General features: G+C 42.0%; 1 non-coding gene across 1 annotated transcript; it reads left to right on the forward strand.

Annotated features, from left to right (window-relative positions):
- The first annotated feature begins 19981 nt into the window (after positions 1–19981).
- Positions 19982–20056, forward strand: Trnat-ugu (transfer RNA threonine (anticodon UGU)). Its single transcript has one exon. It is a non-coding gene; the product is annotated as a tRNA-Thr (tRNA).
- The last annotated feature ends 445 nt before the right edge of the window (positions 20057–20501 follow it).

Raw genomic sequence — 20501 nt, forward strand, 5'->3', positions numbered from 1 at the left:
ACAGAGAGAAGAGCGACCAATGTGACGATCTTGCTTTAAGTCGATTTGGTAAGAAATGACGAAAACGGACGGATTTCTCAGGTTTTTACTACACATGAACACTTTTCACATTCTCCCGTGCAACGGAGCATCTAGTTCTCCTTTGATGCAAAATCTTAAGGTCCTAGCTCATGTCCAAGGCCCCAAAGCCCGCTAAAAATTCAATAATCGGTATCTAAAACGTTATTGCACTACTTCTTACTGGCTATTACATCAACTTAGGAGTTTCATCTGTTTTCTACTATGGTGCTGTTAGTGTCTCCGCATACCGCAGCACGCGACATAGCTTTGCAGGCGATAAATGTAACCGTTTCAGAGAAAAGAGCGACCAATGTGACGATCTGGCTTTAAGTCGATTTGATAAGAAATGACGAAAACGAACGGATTTCTCAGGTTTTTACTACATATGAACACTTTTCACATTCTCCCGTGCAACGCAGCCGCTAGTCCTCCTTTGATGCAAAATCTTAATGCCGTAGCTCATGTTCAAGGCCCCAAAGCCAGCTAAAAAGTCAATAATCGATATCTAAAACGTTATCGTGCTACTTCTTACTGGCTATTACATCAACTTAGAAGCTTCTTCTGTATTCTACTATGGTGCCTATATTGTCTCCGCATACCACAGCACGCGACATAGCTTTGCAGACGATAAATGTAACCGTTACAGAGAGAATAGCGGCCAATGTAACGTTCTGGCTTTAAGTCGATTTGATAACAGATGAGGAAAACGGACGGATTTCTCAGGTTTTTACTACTTATCAACACTTTTCACATTCTCGCCTGTGCAACGCAGCTGCTAGTCCTCCATTCATGCGCAAATCTTAATGTCACAGCTTATGTCCAAGGCACGAAAGACGGCTAAATAGTCAATAATCGATTACTAAAACTTGAATTGTACTACATCTTACTGGCTATTACATCAACTTAGAAGCTTCTTCTGTGTTCTACTATGGTGCTTTTAGTATCTCTGCATACCGCTGCACTCGACATAGCTTTGCAGACGATAAATGTAACCGTTTCAGAGAGAAGAGCGGCCAGTGTGACGATCTGGCTTTAAGTCGATTCGATAACAAATGACGAAAACGGACGGATATCTCAGGTTTTTACTATATATGAACACTTTTCACATTCTCCCGTGCAACGCAGCTGCTAGTCCTCCTTAGATGCATAATCTGAAGGTCCTACCCCATGTCCAAGGCCCCAAAGCCAGCTAAAAAGTCAATAATCGATATCTAAAACGTTATTGTACTACTTCTTACTGGCAATTACATCAACTTAGAAGCTTCTTCTGTGTTCTACTATGGTGCTGTTAGTGTCTCGGCATACCGCAGCACGCAACATAGCTTTGCAGACGATAAATGTAACAAATGTAACCGTTTCAGAGAGACGAGCGACCAATGTGACGATCTGGCTTTAAGTCGATTTGATAAGAAATGACGAAAACGGACGGATTTCTCAGGTTTTTACTACACATGAACACTTTCACATTCTCCCTTGCAACGCAGCTGCTAGTCTTCCTTTGATGCAATGTCTTAAGGTCCTAGCTCGTGTCCAAGGCACCAAAGCCGGCTAAAAAGTGAATAATCGATAACAAAAACTTGAATTGTACTACGTGTTACTGGCTACTACATCAACTTGGAAGTTTCCTATGTGTTCTAGTATAGTGCTTTTAGTGTCTCCGCATACCGCAGCACGTGACACTGCTTTGGAGACGATAAACGTAACCGTTTCAGAGAGAAGAGCGGCCAATGTAACGATCTGGCTTAAAGTCGATTTGATAAAAAATGACGAAAACGGACTGATATCTCAGGTTTTTACTACATAAGAAGACTTTTCACATTATCCCGTGCAACGCTTCTGCTAGTCCTCCTTTCATGCAAAATCTTAAGGTCCAAGCTCATGTCCAAGGCACCAAAGCCGGCTAAAAAGTCAATAATCGAAAGCTAATACTTGAATTGTACTGCTTCTTACTGGGTATTACATGAACTTAGAAGCTTCTTCTGTGTTCTACTATGGTGTATTTAGTGTCTCCGCATACCGCAGCACGCGACATAGCTTTGCACACGATAAATGTAACCGTTTCAGAAAAAAGAGCGGAAAATGTGACGATCTGGCATTAAGTCGATTCGATAGCAAACGACTATAACGGTCGGATTTCTCAGGTTTTTACTAGATATGAACACTTTTCACGTTCTCCCGTGCAACGTGGCCGCTAGACCTCCTTTCATACTAAATCTTAAGGTCCTAGCTCATGTACAATGCACTGAAGCCATCAAAAAAGTCTATAACTGACAACTAAAACTTGAATTGTACTGCTTCTTACTTGCTATTACATCAACTTAGAAGCTTCTTCTCTGTTCTACTATGGTGCTTTTAGTGTCTCCGCATACTGCAGCACGCGACATAGCTTTGCACACGATAAATGTAATCGTTTCAGAGAGAAGAGCGGCCAATGTGACGATCTGTAATTAAGTCGATTGGATAGCAAATGACGAAAACGAGCGGATTTCTCAGGTTTTTACTAGATGTGAACACTTTTCACGTTCTCCCGTGCAACGTGGCTGCTAGATCTCCGTTCTTACTAAAACGTAAGGTCCTAGCTCATGTCCAATGCATTAAAGCCATCTAAAAAGTCAATACTCGGTAACTAATACTTGAATTGTACAGCTGCTTACTGGCTATTAGATCAACTTAGAAGCTTCTTCTCTGTTCTACTATGGTGCTTTTAGTGTCTCCGACTACCGCAGCAAGCGACATAGCATGGCACACGATAAATGTAACCGTTTCAGAAAGAAGAGCGGAAAATGTGACGATCTGGCATTAATTCGATTCGATAGCAAATGACGATAACGGGCGGATTTCTCAGGTTTTTACTAGATGTGAACACTTTTCACATTCTCCCGTGCGATATGGCTCATAGACCTCCCTTCATACTAAATCGTAAGGTCCTAGCTCATGTCGAATGCACTAAAGCCTTCTAAAAATTCACTAATCGATAACTAATACTTCAATTGTACAGTTGCTTACTGGCTATTACATCAACTTAGAAGCTTCTTCTGTGTTCTACTATGGTGCTTTTAGTGTCTCCGCATACTGCAGCACGCGACATAAGTTTGCACACGATAAATGTAACCGTTTCAGAGGGAAAACGGCCAATGTGACGATCTGGCATTACGTCGATTCGAAAGCAGATGACGAAAACGGGCGGATTTCTTAGGTTTTTACTGCACATAAAAACTTCTCACTTTCTCCCGTGCAACGTGGCTGCCAGACCTCCCTTCATGCCAAATCTTAAGGTCCTAGCTCATGTCCAAGGCACCAAAGCCGGCTAAAAATTCAATAATCGATAACTAAAACTTGAATTGTACTGCTTCTTACTGGCTATTACACCAAATTAAAAGCTTCTTCTGTGTTTTACTATGGTGCTTTTAGTGTCTCCGCAAACCGCAGCACGCTACATAGCTATGCAAACAATAAATGTAACCGTTTCAGAGAGGAAACGGCCAATGTGACGATCTTGCATTACGTGGATTCGAAAGCAGATGTGAAAACGGGCGGATTTCCTTGGTTTTTAGTACATATGAACACTTTTCACATTCTCTCGTGTAACGTGGCTGCCAGACCTTGTTTAATGCCAAATCTTAAGGTAGTCGGTTATTTCACTGGCACCAAAGCCGTCTAATAAATCATCTACATCTACATCTACATGACTACTCTGCAATTCACATTTAAGTGCTTTTCAGAGGGTTCATCGAACCACAATCATACTATCTCCTACTGTTCCACTCCCGAACAGCGAGCGGGAAAAACGAACAGCTAAACCTTTCTGTTCGAGCTCTGATTTCTCTTATTTTATTTTGATGATCATTCCTACCTATGTAGGTTGGGCTCAACAAAATATTTTCGCATTCGGAAGAGAAAGTTGGTGACTGAAATTTCGTAAAAAGGTCTCGCCATGACGAAAAACGTCTATGCTGTAATGACTTCCATCCCAACTCGTGTATCATATCTGCCACACTCTCTCCCCTATAACGCGATAATACAAAACGAGCTGCCCGTTTTTGCACCCTTTCGATGTCCTCCGTCAATCCCACCTGGTAAGGATCCCACACCGCGCAGCAATATTCTAACAGAGGACGAACGAGTGTAGTGTAAACTGTCTCTTTAGTGGACTTCTTGCATCTTCTAAGTGTCCTGCCAATGAAACGCAACCTTTGGCTGGCCCTCCCGACAATATTATCTATGTGGTCCTTCCAACTGAAGTTGTTCGTAATTTTAACACCCAGGTACTTAGTTGAATTGACAGCCTTGAGAATTGTACTATTTATCGAGTAATCGAATTCCAACGGATTTCTTTTGGATCTCATGTGGATCATCTCACACTTTCCGTTATTTAGCGTCAGCTGCCACCTGACAAACCATACAGCAATCTTTTCTAAATCGCTTTGCAGCTGATACTGGTCTTCGGATGACCTTACTAGACGTTAAATTACAGCATCATCTGCGAACAGTCTAAGAGAACTGCTCAGATTGTCACCCAGGTCATTTATATAGATCAGGAACAGTAGAGGTCCCAGGACGCTTCCCTGGGGAACACCTGATATCACTTTAGTTTTACTCGATGATTTGCCATCTATTACTACGAACTGCGACCTTCCTGACAGGAAATCACGAATCCAGTCGCACAACTGACACGATACCCCATAGCTCCGCAGCTTGATTAGAAGTCGCTTGTGGGGAACGGTGTCAAAAGCTTTCCGGAAATCTAGAAATACGGAATCAACTTGAGATCCCCTGTCGATAGCGGCCATTACTTCGTGCGAATAAAGAGCTAGCTGCGTTGCACAAGAGCGATGTTTTCTGAAGCCATGCTGATTACGTGTCAATAGGTCGTTCCCTTCGAGGTGATTCATAATGTTTGAATACAGTATATGCTCCAAAACCCTACTGCAAACCGACGTCAATGATATAGGTCTGTAGTTAAATGGATTACTCCTACTACCCTTCTTGAACACTGGTGCGACCTGCGCAATTTTCCAATCTGTAGGTATAGATCTATCGGTGAGCGAGCGGTTGTATATGAGTGCTAAGTAGGGAGCTATAGTATCAGCGTAATCTGAAAGGAACCTAATCGGTATACAATCTGGACCTGAAGACTTGCCCGTATCAAGCGATTTGAGTTGCTTCGCAACCCCTAAGGTATCTACTTCTAAGAAACTCATGCTAGCAGATGTTCGTGTTTCAAATTCTGGAATATTCCATTCGTCTTCCCTGGTGAAGGAATTTCGGAAAACTGCGTTCAATAACTCCGCTTTAGCAGCACAGTCGTCGATAACAGTACCATCGGCACTGCGGAGCGAAGGTATTGACTGCGTCTTGCCGCTTGTCTACTTTACATACGACCAGAATTTCTTCGGATTTTCTACCAAATTTCGAGACGATGTTTCGTTGTGGAACCTATTAAAGGCATCTCGCATCGAAGTACGTGCCAAATTTCGCGCGTCTGTAAATTTTAGCCCATCTTCGGGATTTCGCGTTCTTCTGAACTTCGCATGTTTTTTCCGTTGCCTCTGCAACAGCGTTCGGACTTTTTTTGTGTACCACGGGGGATCCGTTCCATCTCTTACCAATTTATGAGGTATGAATATCTCAATTGCTGTTGCTACTATGTCTTTGAATTTGAGCCACATCTCGTCTACATTCGCATAGTCAGTTCGGAAGGAATGGAAATTGTCTTTTAGGAAGGCTTCTAGTGGCACTTTATCCGCTTTTTTAAATAAAATTATTTTGCGTTTGTTTCTGATGGATTTGGAAGAAATGGTATTGAGCCTAGCTACAATGACCTTGTGATCACTAATCCCTGTATCAGTCATGATGCTCTCTATCAGCTCTGGATTGTTTGTGGTCAAGAGGTCAAGTGTGTTTTCGCAACCATTTACAATTCGCGTGGGTTCGTGGACTAACTGCTCGAAATAATTTTCGGAGAATGCATTTAGGACAATCTCGGAAGACGTTTTCTGCCTACCACCGGTTTTGAACAAGTATTTTTGCCAACATACCGAGGGTAGGTTGAAATCCCCACCAACTATAACCGTATGAGTTGGGTATTTATTTGTTACGAGACTCAAACTTTCTCTGAACTGTTCCGCAACTGTATCATCGGAGTCTGGGGGTCGGTAGAAGGAGCTAATTATTAACTTAATTCGGCTTTTAAGTATAACCTCCACCCACACCAATTCACACGGAGTATCTACTTCGACTTCACTACAAGATAAACCACTACTGACAGACACAAACACTCCACCACCAATTCTGCCTAATCTATCTTTCCTGAACACCGTCTGAGACTTCGTAAAAATTTCTGCAGAACTTATTTCAGGCTTTAGCCAGCTTTCTGTACCTATAACGATATCAGCTTCTGTGCTTTCTATTAGCGCTTGAAGCTCAGGGACTTTTCCAGCGCAACTACAACAATTTACAACTATAATTCCGACTGTTCCTTGATCCAAGCACGCCCTGTAATTGCCAAGCACCCTTTGACATTGCAGATCATCCCGCACTTTCCCGAGGCCTTCTAACCTAAAAAACCGCCCAGTCCACGCCACACAGCCTCCGCTACCCGTGTAGCCGCCAGCTGAGTGTAGTGAACTCCTGACCTATTCAGCGGAACCCGAAACCCCACCAGCCTATGGCGCAAGTCAATGAATCTGCAGCCAATAAGGTTGCAAAACCGTCTGAGCCTCTGATTCAGACCCTCCATCCGGCTCTGCACCAAAGGTCTGCAGTCGGTTTTCTCAACGATGCTGCAGATGGTCAGCTCTGCCTTCATCTCGTAAGAAAGACCGGCAGCCTTCACCAAATCAGATAGCCGCTGGAATCCAGAGAGAATTTCCTCAGATCCAAAGCGACACACGTCATTAGTGCCGACATGTGCCACCACCTGCAGCTGGCTGCACCCTGTGCTCTTCATGGCATCCGGAAGGACCCTTTCCACATCAGGAATGATTCCTCCCGGAATGCACACGAAGTGCACACTGGATTTCTTCCCCTCCTTAGCCGCCGTATCCCTAAGGGGCCCCATTACGCGCCTAACATTGGAGCTCCCAACTAATCGATAACTAAAACCTGAATTGTACTGTTTCCTACGGGCTAATTACATCAACCTAGAAGCTTCCTCTATGTTCTACTGTGTTGTTTTTAGTGTCTCTGCATTCCTTAGCACGCGACATAAGTTTGCAGACGATAAATGTAACCGTTTCAGAGAGAAAAGCTGCCAATGTAACGCTCTGGCAATACGTCGATTTGATAGCAAATGACGAAAACGGGCTTATTTCTTAGGTTTTTACTACATATGAACACTTTTCACATTCTCTCGTGTAACGTGGCTTTTAGGCCTCTCTTCATGCAAAATCTTAAGGTCGTCGGTAATGTCAAGGCACCAAAGCCGGATAATAAGTCAATAATCGATTACTAAAACTTAAAGTTTACTGCTTCTTACTGGCTGATTACATCAACTTATAAGCTTCTTCTGTGTTTTACTGTGTTGCTGTTAGTACCTCCACATAGCGCAGCACACAACATAAGTTTTCAGACGATGAAGGTAACCACTTCACAGAGAAATTCCAAATTCTGTGTCTGTGTCTACTGCCTGCTCATATTGTTTAAAGCTGGTTGCTCTAAATGCCCAGTGGATCTGATTCCCTTGATACCCATTCTAAACAATCTCGGATTGGGAAAGACCAAGCTCTGCTTATACTTATAGTCTGGGAAGTTGACATATCTTAGACAGTAAAATATGATGGTTAAAGATGTCCACTGAGTATTCCCATATACACTGAAGTTAGCTTTGAACAACAAATTATTAATTGGCCACCTACTCTTGACTCAATAGCTACTAAGATCTTTCACTGGTGAAGGAGGTGACAACGTTATTACGTCCATTAGAGGCTTCTGTAGTTTGCTGAGAATGATGTGATATAATTGTGCCTTGTGATTTTCTGTGGAGTTCCAGAGTAAGTTCTACACTGGTGCAGGACATCCATTATTGCTGTTCTCATTCGAGGCAATCCTGGATTCTAAATCTCAAGCACCAGAGGATTAGAAACAGCAATGCGACCTCTGTCTTCCTGGCTGTCCACTATTTCAAAGTGCTGTGGTTGACAGTCTCTTCTCATTGTGCAGTGCTTGTAGATTATTGTAAATGGATAAACTGCAATATTTAGAACATCTCATTCTAAACTTTCTAAAGAACGAGACTTTTCTGTCACGACCACTTTTTGTGTGAGGTGATAAATACCAGGAATTTGGTTGTATTTTGAGAACCTAATGGTGACATACATTAGTGTCTGTGTAAATTAATGGAACTAGATTTTTCCTGAGGTCGGCAGTTTTCCGAAGGTCGGCGTTTTCCCACGAGGTCGGCGTTTTACCCCGAGGTCGACGTTTTTCCCTCGAGGTCTGCGTTTTTCCCCGCGGTCGGCGTTTTTTCCCTAGGTCTGCGTTTTTGCACTGAGGTCGGATCGGCGATTTTTTCCCCGAGGTCTAGAAATCTATCGGTATATTGAAAATCCAAAGTATTTTGATGTATATCGAACTATACTGATATGTCAAGTCAACTTGAAACATATATCCGACCACTAGATATCGGTATTTATCGAGATAGCGATATATTTCGATATACCTATTTATTTCGAGAATCGTTTTCTTAGGGGTACAGATTTTTTTCAAGACGTCCATTCTTTCCCATTATCGATTCATTTCGATATATCGACTTATGTCGAAGCACTCATTATATCGAGATGTCGATTTATTTCGAGATATCTTTCTATATTGAGGCATCCATTTATTTCGAGGTATCAATTGATTTCGAAGTATCCGTTTATGTCGAGATATCGATTTAGTTTGATATATCGAAACAAATCGGGTTGTCTGTTTATTTCGAGCTATCGATATATTTCCACGTATAGGTGTACTTCAGATATCGATTCCTTTCGAGATATCGATATATTTCAAGAAACCTCTATATCTCAAGTAATCCATAAATTTCTAGATATTGTATTTTTAGAGATATCTTTATATTACTAGGTACCAATATATTTCAAGATATCGATATATTTCTATACCTCGATTTATCTCGAGAGGTCCGTGAGATTCGAGATATCGATCTATATGGTAAGCTGAAATGCGTCTAGATGTCGATATATTTCGGGATATCGAATCAATTCGATGTAGCTGTCTTTTGGAGGTGTCGATTTATTTCGAAGTTTCGATTTTTTTCATGGTGTCGATTTATTTCGAGGTTGCGATTTATTTCGGGTTGGCTATTTATTTCTGGGTGTGGATTTATTTCGAGGTGTCGATATATTTCGAGGTGACGATATATTTCGACGTTACTTGTCGACTGCATCAGCTTAGAACCTATTTCGTACAGAGTGGTGCGACTGCATACCTCAGAAGGCGACATTGATATCCAGACGATGAATGTAAACGTTTCCGAGAGAAAAGCGTCCAATGTGACGAATTGGCACTACGTCATTATGAAAACAAATGACGGAAACGTGAGGTTTCTGCCACTCAAAGTGCTGCCAACTTTCACCCCACCCCCTCCTCACTCTCCCCAGTCGTGGCGATCAGCTGGTGTGATAGAAATGGACACAGGAAAGTAATAACGTTCCATGAAATCCCATTCTAGGGAGGTTCAAGGGTAAATGTTCCAGACGGTTTATTTGCATTAAGACACGCATACTGGACATCTACAATGTCACATCTGCCAGATCGTTTCTATTGTCAGCAGTGGAAAACAAAACAGCGTACTGAAAAAGCCATAGTGAGACGCGGTTTTTGGTAGACGAAATAATAGGAATACTCTAGGCACTGATAATGATGATCTAATGAGAATTCTGGTATTGTTTTGAAAGATGCATTTAAATATGCATTGAACGTAGCTCCAAATTATTTTGAGAATTATAATTGCGGTATGATGGATCTACATTGGAGATTTGGTAATGCAAAACATTTCGATCTGAGAATACTTTACGTGATAGAACGGCATTGACCTTGTGTGTCATTAGGGTAAAGTTAATTTTCCGCCATTAACATAAAATTTATCCGCCATTAACATAAAATCTATTTTTCAGCTTACTTCAATAAGGACTCACTTCAGATGATTGGACAACTAAAGAGAACTCAAACCGTTATTTTAATAGTATTCGTAGGTCCAATGCAGCATTTACCGTGGACAGTCCCTGAGTCAAGACTGTCAGTTTTATGTAGGGAGCACTCCTTTAAGAAAGCACTCCGTGTTCAGGCCACAAGTGGCCAATCAGGACCATCCGACCGCCACGTCATTCTCACTGAGGGTGGAGGAGGAGCTGGCTCTCCCACTCGTTGTGGTAGTTTCCTTTGACTGGAGCCGCTACTATTCGGTCGAGTAGTTCCTCAATTGGCATCGCAAGGCTGAGTGCAACCCGAAAAATGGAAACAGCGCATAGCGGCCCGGATGGTCACCCATCCAAGTGCCGACCACGCCCGAAAGTGCTAAACTTCAGTGATCTGACGGGAACCGGTGTATCCACTGCGGCAAGGCCGTTGCCCCTACCACTTTTACATGATATTTTTGATCGTAGATCATGTCTGATGGCTAGAAAGAATGGACGTTTACCATGTTATGCACATTTATATTCTCACTACGTCGACACAGCTGGTCCAATTTCGACCAGCGGTGATGGTAGCCATAATGATCGAGCCAAGCATCCTGTGTACATTGGTTGCACCCAAGTGTGTGGGGATCACAGCATTCGTGACATTTAAATTTGTTACTTCTTTGCTACTATATTCGCAATAAATTTTGCAGACAGTATCCGCATATGACGCTGAATGCACCTACAAAATTATATCATTGTACGACACATGTTTCAGGAGATACGTCATAAAAACTCAGGACAAGGCCAGACGCTGCATAGTACGGACGTGGACGCACAGCTGTAAATAAATGCCTGGTCAACACCAAGCTTTTCCGCTAGTCATCTATAAAGATAAAAAATCCCCAATATTGTCCACCAGCATATTTTTGAAAAACCTTTATTTTGTCATCCATTTTTTTTTCCTGTAAAAATCGTAAAAGCCGCATCATTGTGTTTTTAAAAATCGTTTCCTATTGTCATCTCTTTTTATGTATTTTAAACCATTTATCGCTTGTGTAACCTGTGGCTACAAGTCCATTCCCTTTATGGGGTAATCGAAACAATGAACAACGGAAAAAAGTGTGGGTCAATTTCTTCCTCATTTTTCGGAACTTTTGATAATAGTAAATCGTTGGCTCTTTGAGGGCGTGGTAGGTACATACAAGAGATTAGTGTAAGATTAGAATTTGGGTTAGATACAGTGCCAGGAGGTTCTGTTTCTATCTGGCTAGCTTCAAAGTACTTCACCATCTACTAAGTGATGCGTTTCATTGTGAATGGTGTGTTCTGTGCTAGGTCTACCCTTTTACTGCACAATGCTGTTCCTTCGATGCTATTAAAACCAGGATGTTATCAAAATATATGCACAGTGGCAGACTGTAGTCTGCAGAAATATTTCCAGTGGTGGGGAGGGGGGAAGGCGCGTCGGGGCTGGAGTGCATGATTCTGAAACTGGCACTCTGTGTACAAATCAGCTGGTCAGTTACGAGGTGCATCAAGCTACAAGACCCTAACTCTATAAGCGCTACAACTGGTCAAAGCTAAGGTTTAGCAGTATTGTGGAGAATTCTTATCTGGAAGAGTATGAGTATACTGTAACGAATAAAAACTCTTTACTCCAGATTCCAAGGATGGTTAGGGGCGACGGGTGAAAGTGCCCTTTTGCCTATCCTCCCCTCCCCACCTCCTCCCCTCCCCCTCCCCTTCCCCCTCGCGGACGCCAATGGCTGGCCCGTTCATTTTGAGAACATCAGAGTTGCAGTAACCTTTCTGAGAAACTGTTCTAGATGTCCTTGCGCGTCAATCTTACCACTCACAACAGCAGTGGGAATGTCGGTTATCGCTCAAACAACTGGTTTTCGGCTCTTATCAGTTTCCCAGCCTCACTTTAACCTAATTGTTAAAGCCCGTCACAATACCAGTTCTTGTAATAACCGATTTTCAGTCTTTTATTTACATTATTTCCTCTTGTAAACGTAGAAATCAAACAAAGATAAAAATTTTTACTTTCTCAGTTTCTTGATAAATGGAATCAAAACGTCAAATACATTTATGATGACCTGCAGCCGTCCAGAACGAAATTAGAATTATATTAATACCGTCAGCTGCTCACGGGTGTCGATATATATCAACGGGGACAGGTGACAATGTGTGCCTGTCTGGGACTCGAACCCGGGATCTCCTGCTTACATGGCAGGCTCTCTGCCCATCTGAGCCACCGAGGGCACAGACGATAGTGTGACTGCAGGTACTATCTCGCGCACGCTTCCCGCGAGACTCACATTCTCACCTTCCATGTCCACGCACTACATTCGTAGTGTACCACACCAACACATTCATTACTCGTGGAACACATTCTTACCAAGTCCCGTAACAGTTCGGGGAATACTTGTGCATCTTCACAGAAGAAGGTCATGGCTGGTATTGCCAGAACCATATACTTATATGGATATGGACATGTCTTCCACGAGGAATGAGTGTGTTGGAGTGGGACTCTACGACTGTAGTGTATGGACATTCAAGGTAAGAATGTGAGTCTCGCAGGAGGCGTGCGCGAGATAGTCCCTGCAGTCGAACCATACACTGTGCCCTCGGTGGCCTAGATGCATAGAGCGTCTGTCATTTTAGCAAGAGATCCCGGGTTCGAGTCCCGGTCGTGGCACACATTTTCACTTGTCCACGTTGATATTTATCAACGCCCGTGAGCAACTGACGGTATTAATATAATTCTAATTTCTTTAAATTAAATAGTCCAATAAAACTTTGTCCGCTGTTCGCTGTTTCTCTCAAAATATAGCGAGTACTTCTATACCACAGAAAACTGCCAGTATTATCCTACTGATTTTAGTTTTTAGAACTCTGCTCAAAAATTATATTTAAATCGGTTATCACAGCACTATGCGGGCATTACGTATAATCCAGCGATAAAGAGTGAAAACTGCGGCAGGAGAACTCTCTTTTTCGTTTTAATTTCTCTGTTAACGGCTAAAAGCAGATAACGTAGACACAGGCAGCAGATCAGGCACTTTCTATTTTTATCCCGAACTATGAATGATTTGTAAAATTTTAACTTTTTTCCTTGTATGATGTCGCAAGTCGACCAAATCGACCATTGTGCTTCACTCGTACCGCATATCGTAAAATACTTCCAGGCTTCCAGATGGTGCCATTCTGTGTTACAACTGACGTTCGACAACAGCGAGAAACTGCGTCCATTCTCGCGCACTGCTTGTATAACAGGCACAGTATTGTCTCGGCAATGTTGGACCAATTCACTTGTTGCTCGTTTCTATCAGCAGTGTTATTAAAGTGGCATACATCACTTTTCCCATTTTTTCTGTAATAACGCAGTATCTCAGAGCTATGGAAATCTTACGAATAAAAATTACTCGTCTTTTTTAAAAAAGGTTTATTTGAAAACTAAAAATTTTACTACGACAACTGTGGCTAATTGGTATATCTGTTTTTACGTGGTTATCAGGAAAATATAAAAAGATACTTGTTATAACCGAGAGCAAACAAATACCGAAAGACATCGGTTATTCAGAACTAAAATACCCATGTCGTTTTAACTGATCGGTTTTTCTATCTCTAAACTGCAGTGTCGCCACAGAAAAGTGTGTCGTTCCATCAATGTACATAGCAACGTTGAGATATGTATGTGTTTATGCGCAATATCGGCAAATGGAAACACTAAGAGGTAATAAGCACATGAGCGATAGAATTTATTTCACAGTCAGAAAAGTCGAGTGACAGACAAGACTGAATCACTGCAATAGAAATTATATGGAAAGCTGTGTAAAGGAAAATTTCCAGTTCTTTCGTGGATTCCAAAATTGAAGCAAATTCCGGGACATCAAGGTGACATAGTCTTATACGGATAGTATTCCATGACTAACGTAATTGGCCCACATACTGTACTGGTATACTGATAATATTACACTACTAAGGTAATTTACCTGAAATAATTTACAAACATGTTACTATAACATTCGCTACTACTCATTACGCTAATTGACCTTCAGCCATTAAGCGCAAGCGCAGGTCTCAGTTATGATACGTGCGCCATCCAAAAATTTATCAAGGTGGTAACTCAACACAACTACAAACGATCATTGTGTGCAAAATAAATAGAACACCTCATAAGAAGAACATGACGGGTTTGAATCATTCCCACCGCAAAGGATGAAAAAATCAGGCTTGCACATAAGACCACTTGATAACTAACCAGAAATTCAGATTAGTTGTAGCTTCGGTGACAATCGCCTTTTTTACATTTTCCCCGTAAACTAGATAATTATGAAACGTAACAACTACTCTAAAATATCTGCAGCAACGGACTTGCCGCGGAGGTTGCATCGGTTCACGTGAGATCACCGAAGTTAAGTGCGTTGTCGGGCGTTGAAGGCACTTGGATGGGTGATCATCCAGGCCGCCTCATGATGCCAATCGAGGAGCTACTCGACCCAATAGTAGCGGCTCCAGTCAAAGAAAACCATCATAACGACCGGGAGAACAGTGTGCTGATCCCCGCCCCTCCTGTTCACATCCTCCACGGATGATGACACGGCGGTCGGATGGTGCTGTCCCAGTAGGTCACTCGTGGCCTGAAGACGGAGTACTTATAAAGCAACTACTCTCCAGTGGATGGTCGTACTACTGAGACCTTGATGCCTGGCATCAATAACAGATGGCAGCACAAGAGGTTGGCCTACGCCTACTGCCGAATTTTGCGATCTGTCGTAAGCCTGCGTAAGCACGTGGGGCCTTCCGTCTTAAGTGCAAGCATATCCATTGCGTTTTCTGCCGCGCGACTTGAGTGGAATGTTTCATTATTTCTGAAATATTATAGAAATGTTTTTCGTTGTATATCCTCACCATCGGTACTGAATTTACTGTAAAATTACTTGCTCACTTTTCGGAACTTCCGTTCATAGTAAATCGATACTATTTGAAGCCGTGGTAGACACGAGTCTAGTGTGCTTCACCTTCAGCACCTTGTGTGTCAGTCTCGGTTCCTATGTCCCTGATTTCACAACGAACAGTTCGTTGTCTACTGAGTATACTGTCTGTTGCACAACACTATCCCTCCCACGCTGCTAAATGTAGGTCGTCGGCAAAATATGACTGCAGTGGAACAAGGGCGTCTGCAGAAATTTCCCCAGGAGGTGGTGGTGGCATTGTTAGTGGTGTGTGTGTGTGTGTGTGTGTGTGTGTGTGTGTGCGTGTGTGTGTGTGTGTGTGCGGAGGCCATTACTATGAAATTCACACAGTCCAGACCGCCAAGGAAAATAAACCTTGAGATTTGGAAAGGTTGTTGATCTTATACCGCTTATACTGCATATTTCGAAATTCCACCTCTAAGGGGGATACACAGGAAATGAAAGGATTTTTGAAACATGTAGCTATTAAGGTAATTTTGAAGCTAGGCAGACGAAAATTTGTATCTGGTTTCTAGGTCAGAAATAAAGAAATATGTGTTCCAGTATTATTGGGAATTTAACCTCTATGAGGTGAAATAGTAGGTGAACATTTTATCTTGAGATAAAAAATTATGGAAGGACTATGGAAGTATTTTTAAGGCTATATCTACGAAAATTGGTATTTGACTTCAAGGTTACAAATAAGAAAATACGTATTTTCGTGTTTTTGGAAGTTCAACCCCTAAGGGGATGAAATAGAGTGAGCTGGTGCGTTTCTGGCGCCAGTTTCCGTCGATCGATGTTTCGATCTTTGAGTCGCGGTCCAGAGGGCACTGCTCGCTAACCGACTGTAGTAGTTCTCTGTGCGGCCCAACATCGGGCTTACCGCGCTTACACTGGACACAGTTGCCAACAAATCGCATGCCATCGCCATATAGGTTGGGCCAAAACATGTGTTCCCGAACTCTGTTCAAGGTCTTGTAGAACCCCAAATGATCCCCTACCGCCGAATCGTGGAAATATCTGAGTGCCATGCTAACTCGTTCCTGTGGAATACAGACCTTCCCTTCACCACGGTTGTCTTCCCCTTTACACAAGACACCCCCCCCCCCCACCCCACCCCCCGAAGACCTCGCCATCCGCCAACTGCTGCCGAATCGGTCCCCACCCGGGGTCCTCGGCCTGTTTGCCGGCTAAGTCGCAGAAGAAGCCGGGTGTCTCGGAGAGAAGGAAATTGACCCCCAGATCCGGCTCCACGTGGCCCTTGCCTTCCCCAGACTCTGCCGCGAACATACGGATAAGAGCGTCGCCAATTCATTGTCTCTGCCACTAATATGGCGAACCTGGAGATAAGTCTCGTCATCTTAACTTCGGTATGATTTTTAGCGATCTTATTAATCAAAGTTTAAGGGCTGGCACTGGCCAAGTAACTCACGGAGGCTCATTGGTTTCAGTCCAGTTGTATTGCTCACCTGTTCTCCAGATAGGGTTGTGTAGTTTATGTCTCAGAAAATTGTCTGCTCTTGATGTGTGTTGTGTTAGAGATAACTGGCAGCGGTCGACGCTAGCATACTGGGAGCAGAGCACCACGGCGGCAGAGAGATATTTGAGGCCATGTCCTCTCCTTTACATCTTGGGTTATGTTGTCACTTTTGCGTGATTCCATCTATCCGGTGCTGAACTATAGCATCCAAAGTTCAATTGCATTGCCATGTTGAGTATATTTCTATGTCATTCTCTGCCTCGTGGATCTCTTGTATTGATTTGAATCCTTGGTCTGCTCGCGTCTATCGCCAATTCACACGAAATATTGAAGCAACCTTATTTTAAGGGTATTGTCATATAGTCATGTTCTAGTTGTAATCATTCTAAGAATATTGTTGATTAATCAACTGAGTAAGTAAATTTGAAGGTCCGTTTAGTCAAAATTAAAGGACCTCCTTAATTGTTTTAGTCATTTTTATACAGTTTTGTTTAGGAAAGTTGGCAAGCCGAACGTTAAATATCTGTATTTTTACGCTTAATCTGTTTCTCCCCTGATTGCAAGTAGTGAGAGTTCTGCTATGAATTTTATGGACATTTGTGCTATTTAAGTAAAGCTTTACCTAAGTATATATACCTAGTCATATTCAAATTTCAAGTTTTACGGGTCTCGTTCCACTTAACGAAATTTATTTATTATTTGTCCAACTGATCTGGCCTTGTGATTTTATAATGATTTTGATTGTAATAAAATATGTAGCAACTACAACGGATTACTATTGTGATTTTGGTGTGTCACTACCATACCCCATATCACAGAGGATGAAATGTTTCATGAAATATATGAAAACCTGTTTTTGATACATTGAACAATTAAGAGGGTGGAATATAGGATGTAATGTTTTATGAAAGTATTTCAGTGCGAAAGAGTTTTTAAAGCGAAATCTATGAATATTGTGTTATTGAAAACTACGTGTTTCATTGTTTTTGGAACTACAACCTCCAAGAAGGTGCAATAGGGGCACAGGTTTCACTGACCCATAGCCTTCCAGCCCAACCTGCAAAGTATACGGACTTGAAATTTGATGAAGGTGTAAATCTTACGCTGAAAGCATCATTTAAGAAGAGACTGTTCGAAATTTCACTCCTATGGGGGTGAAACATGGGTTGAAAGTCTTTTTTTTTAAATATGTCCCTATGTCCCTATTGAAGCTATAACTACAAAACTACGAAAATTGACATTTGGTGTCTCAGTCAGATACAAAAAAGAAACAGGTTTTTAGCATTTTCCGAAATTCTTCCATTGGGGGATAAAATAATTAGTGAAGGTTTTTTGAAAATAAATCATTATTAAAGAACTACTGAAGCATTTTTATAGCTACATCTATGAAAATAGGTATTTGACATCTCGGTTGGATGTAAAAAAAATGTGTTTCGTTGCTTTTGGAAATTTAACTCACTAATAGAGTGAAATAGGGGATGTAATGTTTTATGAAATATTTCACTATGAAAGCATTTTTAGAATTAAATGGATGAAGATTTGAATTTGGCTCCTCGGCTCTAAATAGAAGAATACGTGTTTAATTGTTTTTGAAAACCCAACCCCTAAAGGGTGTGAGATGTTTCAGAAAATGGTTCATTATGGAAGGATTGCTAAATATATCTGACAATTCGTATTCGGCTAATATGTTACAATTTTTAAAAACTACGTGTTTTTCTGGTTTTGGAACTTCGAGCATAAGGGGATGAAAATTTTAATGAAATATTTATTGCGTTATATTAAAATATTTTAAATCTGCATCTATGAAAACCGGTATTTCACTTCTCAATTAGATATAAAGAAATATGCGTTAGGGAATGAAAGACTGTACGGAGATATCACCACAAGAATACAAACGGCTTGATTAATAAAAACCTTGGACTCCAGCTGTCAGCATTGCTTTTTGATCATTCAGTAAAAGACCATGCTTCAATGGCGCTAAGTTTAGAAAGTTTAGAAAGTGTTGCAGTTTATACAAGACATAAAAAAACAATTAAAGAAAAAAATTCTTTGCAGACCATGAACGGTCTACGCAAGTAAAGAAGCGGATGATAAGCTAGCTCTTTATGCAAATGAGTTGGTCAGTTTAAGTTCCGAGACATGTCATGCAGCAGGAACGGAATCCTATAGTTGCTACGATTGGCTAAAGGAAAAGTTTTGCAGAATCACTCGAAATCACTTCTGCAAGTGGCTAAGAATCTCGTAATGAATAAAAATTCTGTACTGTGAATTCCAAGGTGGGAGATGCAAGATTCCTCCCCCCCCCCCCTTCCCCCTCCTCACAATGCTATCCTTCTTTACCTACAGCAAAAAATAAATTAATTAATTAATAAATAAAACTAGAGAAATTTCTACTGTGAAACTATTTGCATACAAGAGAACGGCCCTTGGAATTTAACTCTTCAAAGTTTTAAGCCCTGCTCATTCCGGATATTGATTAGAAAGTGTTAATCCACATGTAAAACCTGAGTATATAATCCCTGTGACATTTGATCAACGGTGTTCCATAAGGACAGGTTCTCATTCAAAACGTTCGAAAATTCAATTTCTTTGTAGTTGCATTTTTTAAAGGTGTACTTGTCTAGACTCTTGGAACAGAAAGTTTTTTTTTTTTAATCCGTGCTTTACAAAAGTTTCTACAGTCCATTGTTTGAAGCAGTGTCACGGCTGCCATGAGCCGCGCGGGGTACCCGCCATGTGTCCAACGCCTTGTCACGGTTCGCGCGGCTCCCCCTGTTGGAGGTTCGAGTCCTCCCTCGGGCATGGTTGTGTGTGTGTTGTCCTTAGCATAAGTTACTGTAAGTAGTGTGTAAACATAGGGACTGATGGTTCAAATGGCTCTGAGCACTTTGGGACTTAACATCTGAGGTCATCAGTTTCCTAGAACTTAGAACGACTTAAACCTAACTAAATTAAGGACATCACACACACCCATGCTCGAGGCAGGATTTGAACCTGCGACCGTAGCGGTCGCGTGGCTCCCGACTGAAGCGCCTACAACCGCTCGGCCACATCGGCCGGTCTATCATGTATTCTAGAAGAGTTGCAAGGTCGTCAGTGGCGCCTGTTCTTTCGAGAGCAGTTACTATCTTTATATCTATGGTTAAACGTTACCCAGCCATTGACCTTCGTCTGTGCGAATGCGCACAGGTTGCCGGAACTCTTACGGGAATCGTCACCTTAGTGTGAGCCAGTAATGAGTGGATGGACAAATACCTATTAAGTACATTACGTATGCGGATTGTGGACGGTTGGGGATGTGAGTCTCACGGGAAGCGTGCGAGGGATAAATTCATGCAGTCGTGCTGTTCATGTGTGCCCTCGATGGCTCAGATGGATTGAGCGTCTGCCTTGTAAGTAGGAGATTCTGGGTTCGAGTCCCAGTAGGGGCACACTTTTCAGCTGTCCCCATCGAAGTATATCAACAACACCTGTCGGCAGCTGAGGGTTTCAATTAATTATCAGTTGTGAAGGTGATTCGATGAACCCTTTGCCAGGCACTTAAATGTGTTTTGCAGGGTATCCATATAGATGTAGATGATAACTCGTCCCGTGTCGCACGTGCTCAAAATGATTCATACTGCAGAATGCATGCAAACATACTCACCGAAAATACGGACGAATATCAAGTGCAGGCTGCCGAGTGCTGCATATCCAGCTTTGACAGATCGGCTTTTCCTGCCAAGAAGAACAGGAAGTTGCTGTCTAGGAACAATCAGAGGTAGAGGAAGGGTTGATAAATACTCCTTGACTTGCAGACTAAACGTAAATAACGAAAATACATTTTTGGTAAAAATTGGTCAAAACATAATCGGTTGCCCTCCGTATTGGATTAGC

Source organism: Schistocerca gregaria, unplaced genomic scaffold (genome assembly GCF_023897955.1).
Source record: "Schistocerca gregaria isolate iqSchGreg1 unplaced genomic scaffold, iqSchGreg1.2 ptg000100l, whole genome shotgun sequence".
Classification (NCBI taxonomy): domain Eukaryota; kingdom Metazoa; phylum Arthropoda; class Insecta; order Orthoptera; family Acrididae; genus Schistocerca; species Schistocerca gregaria.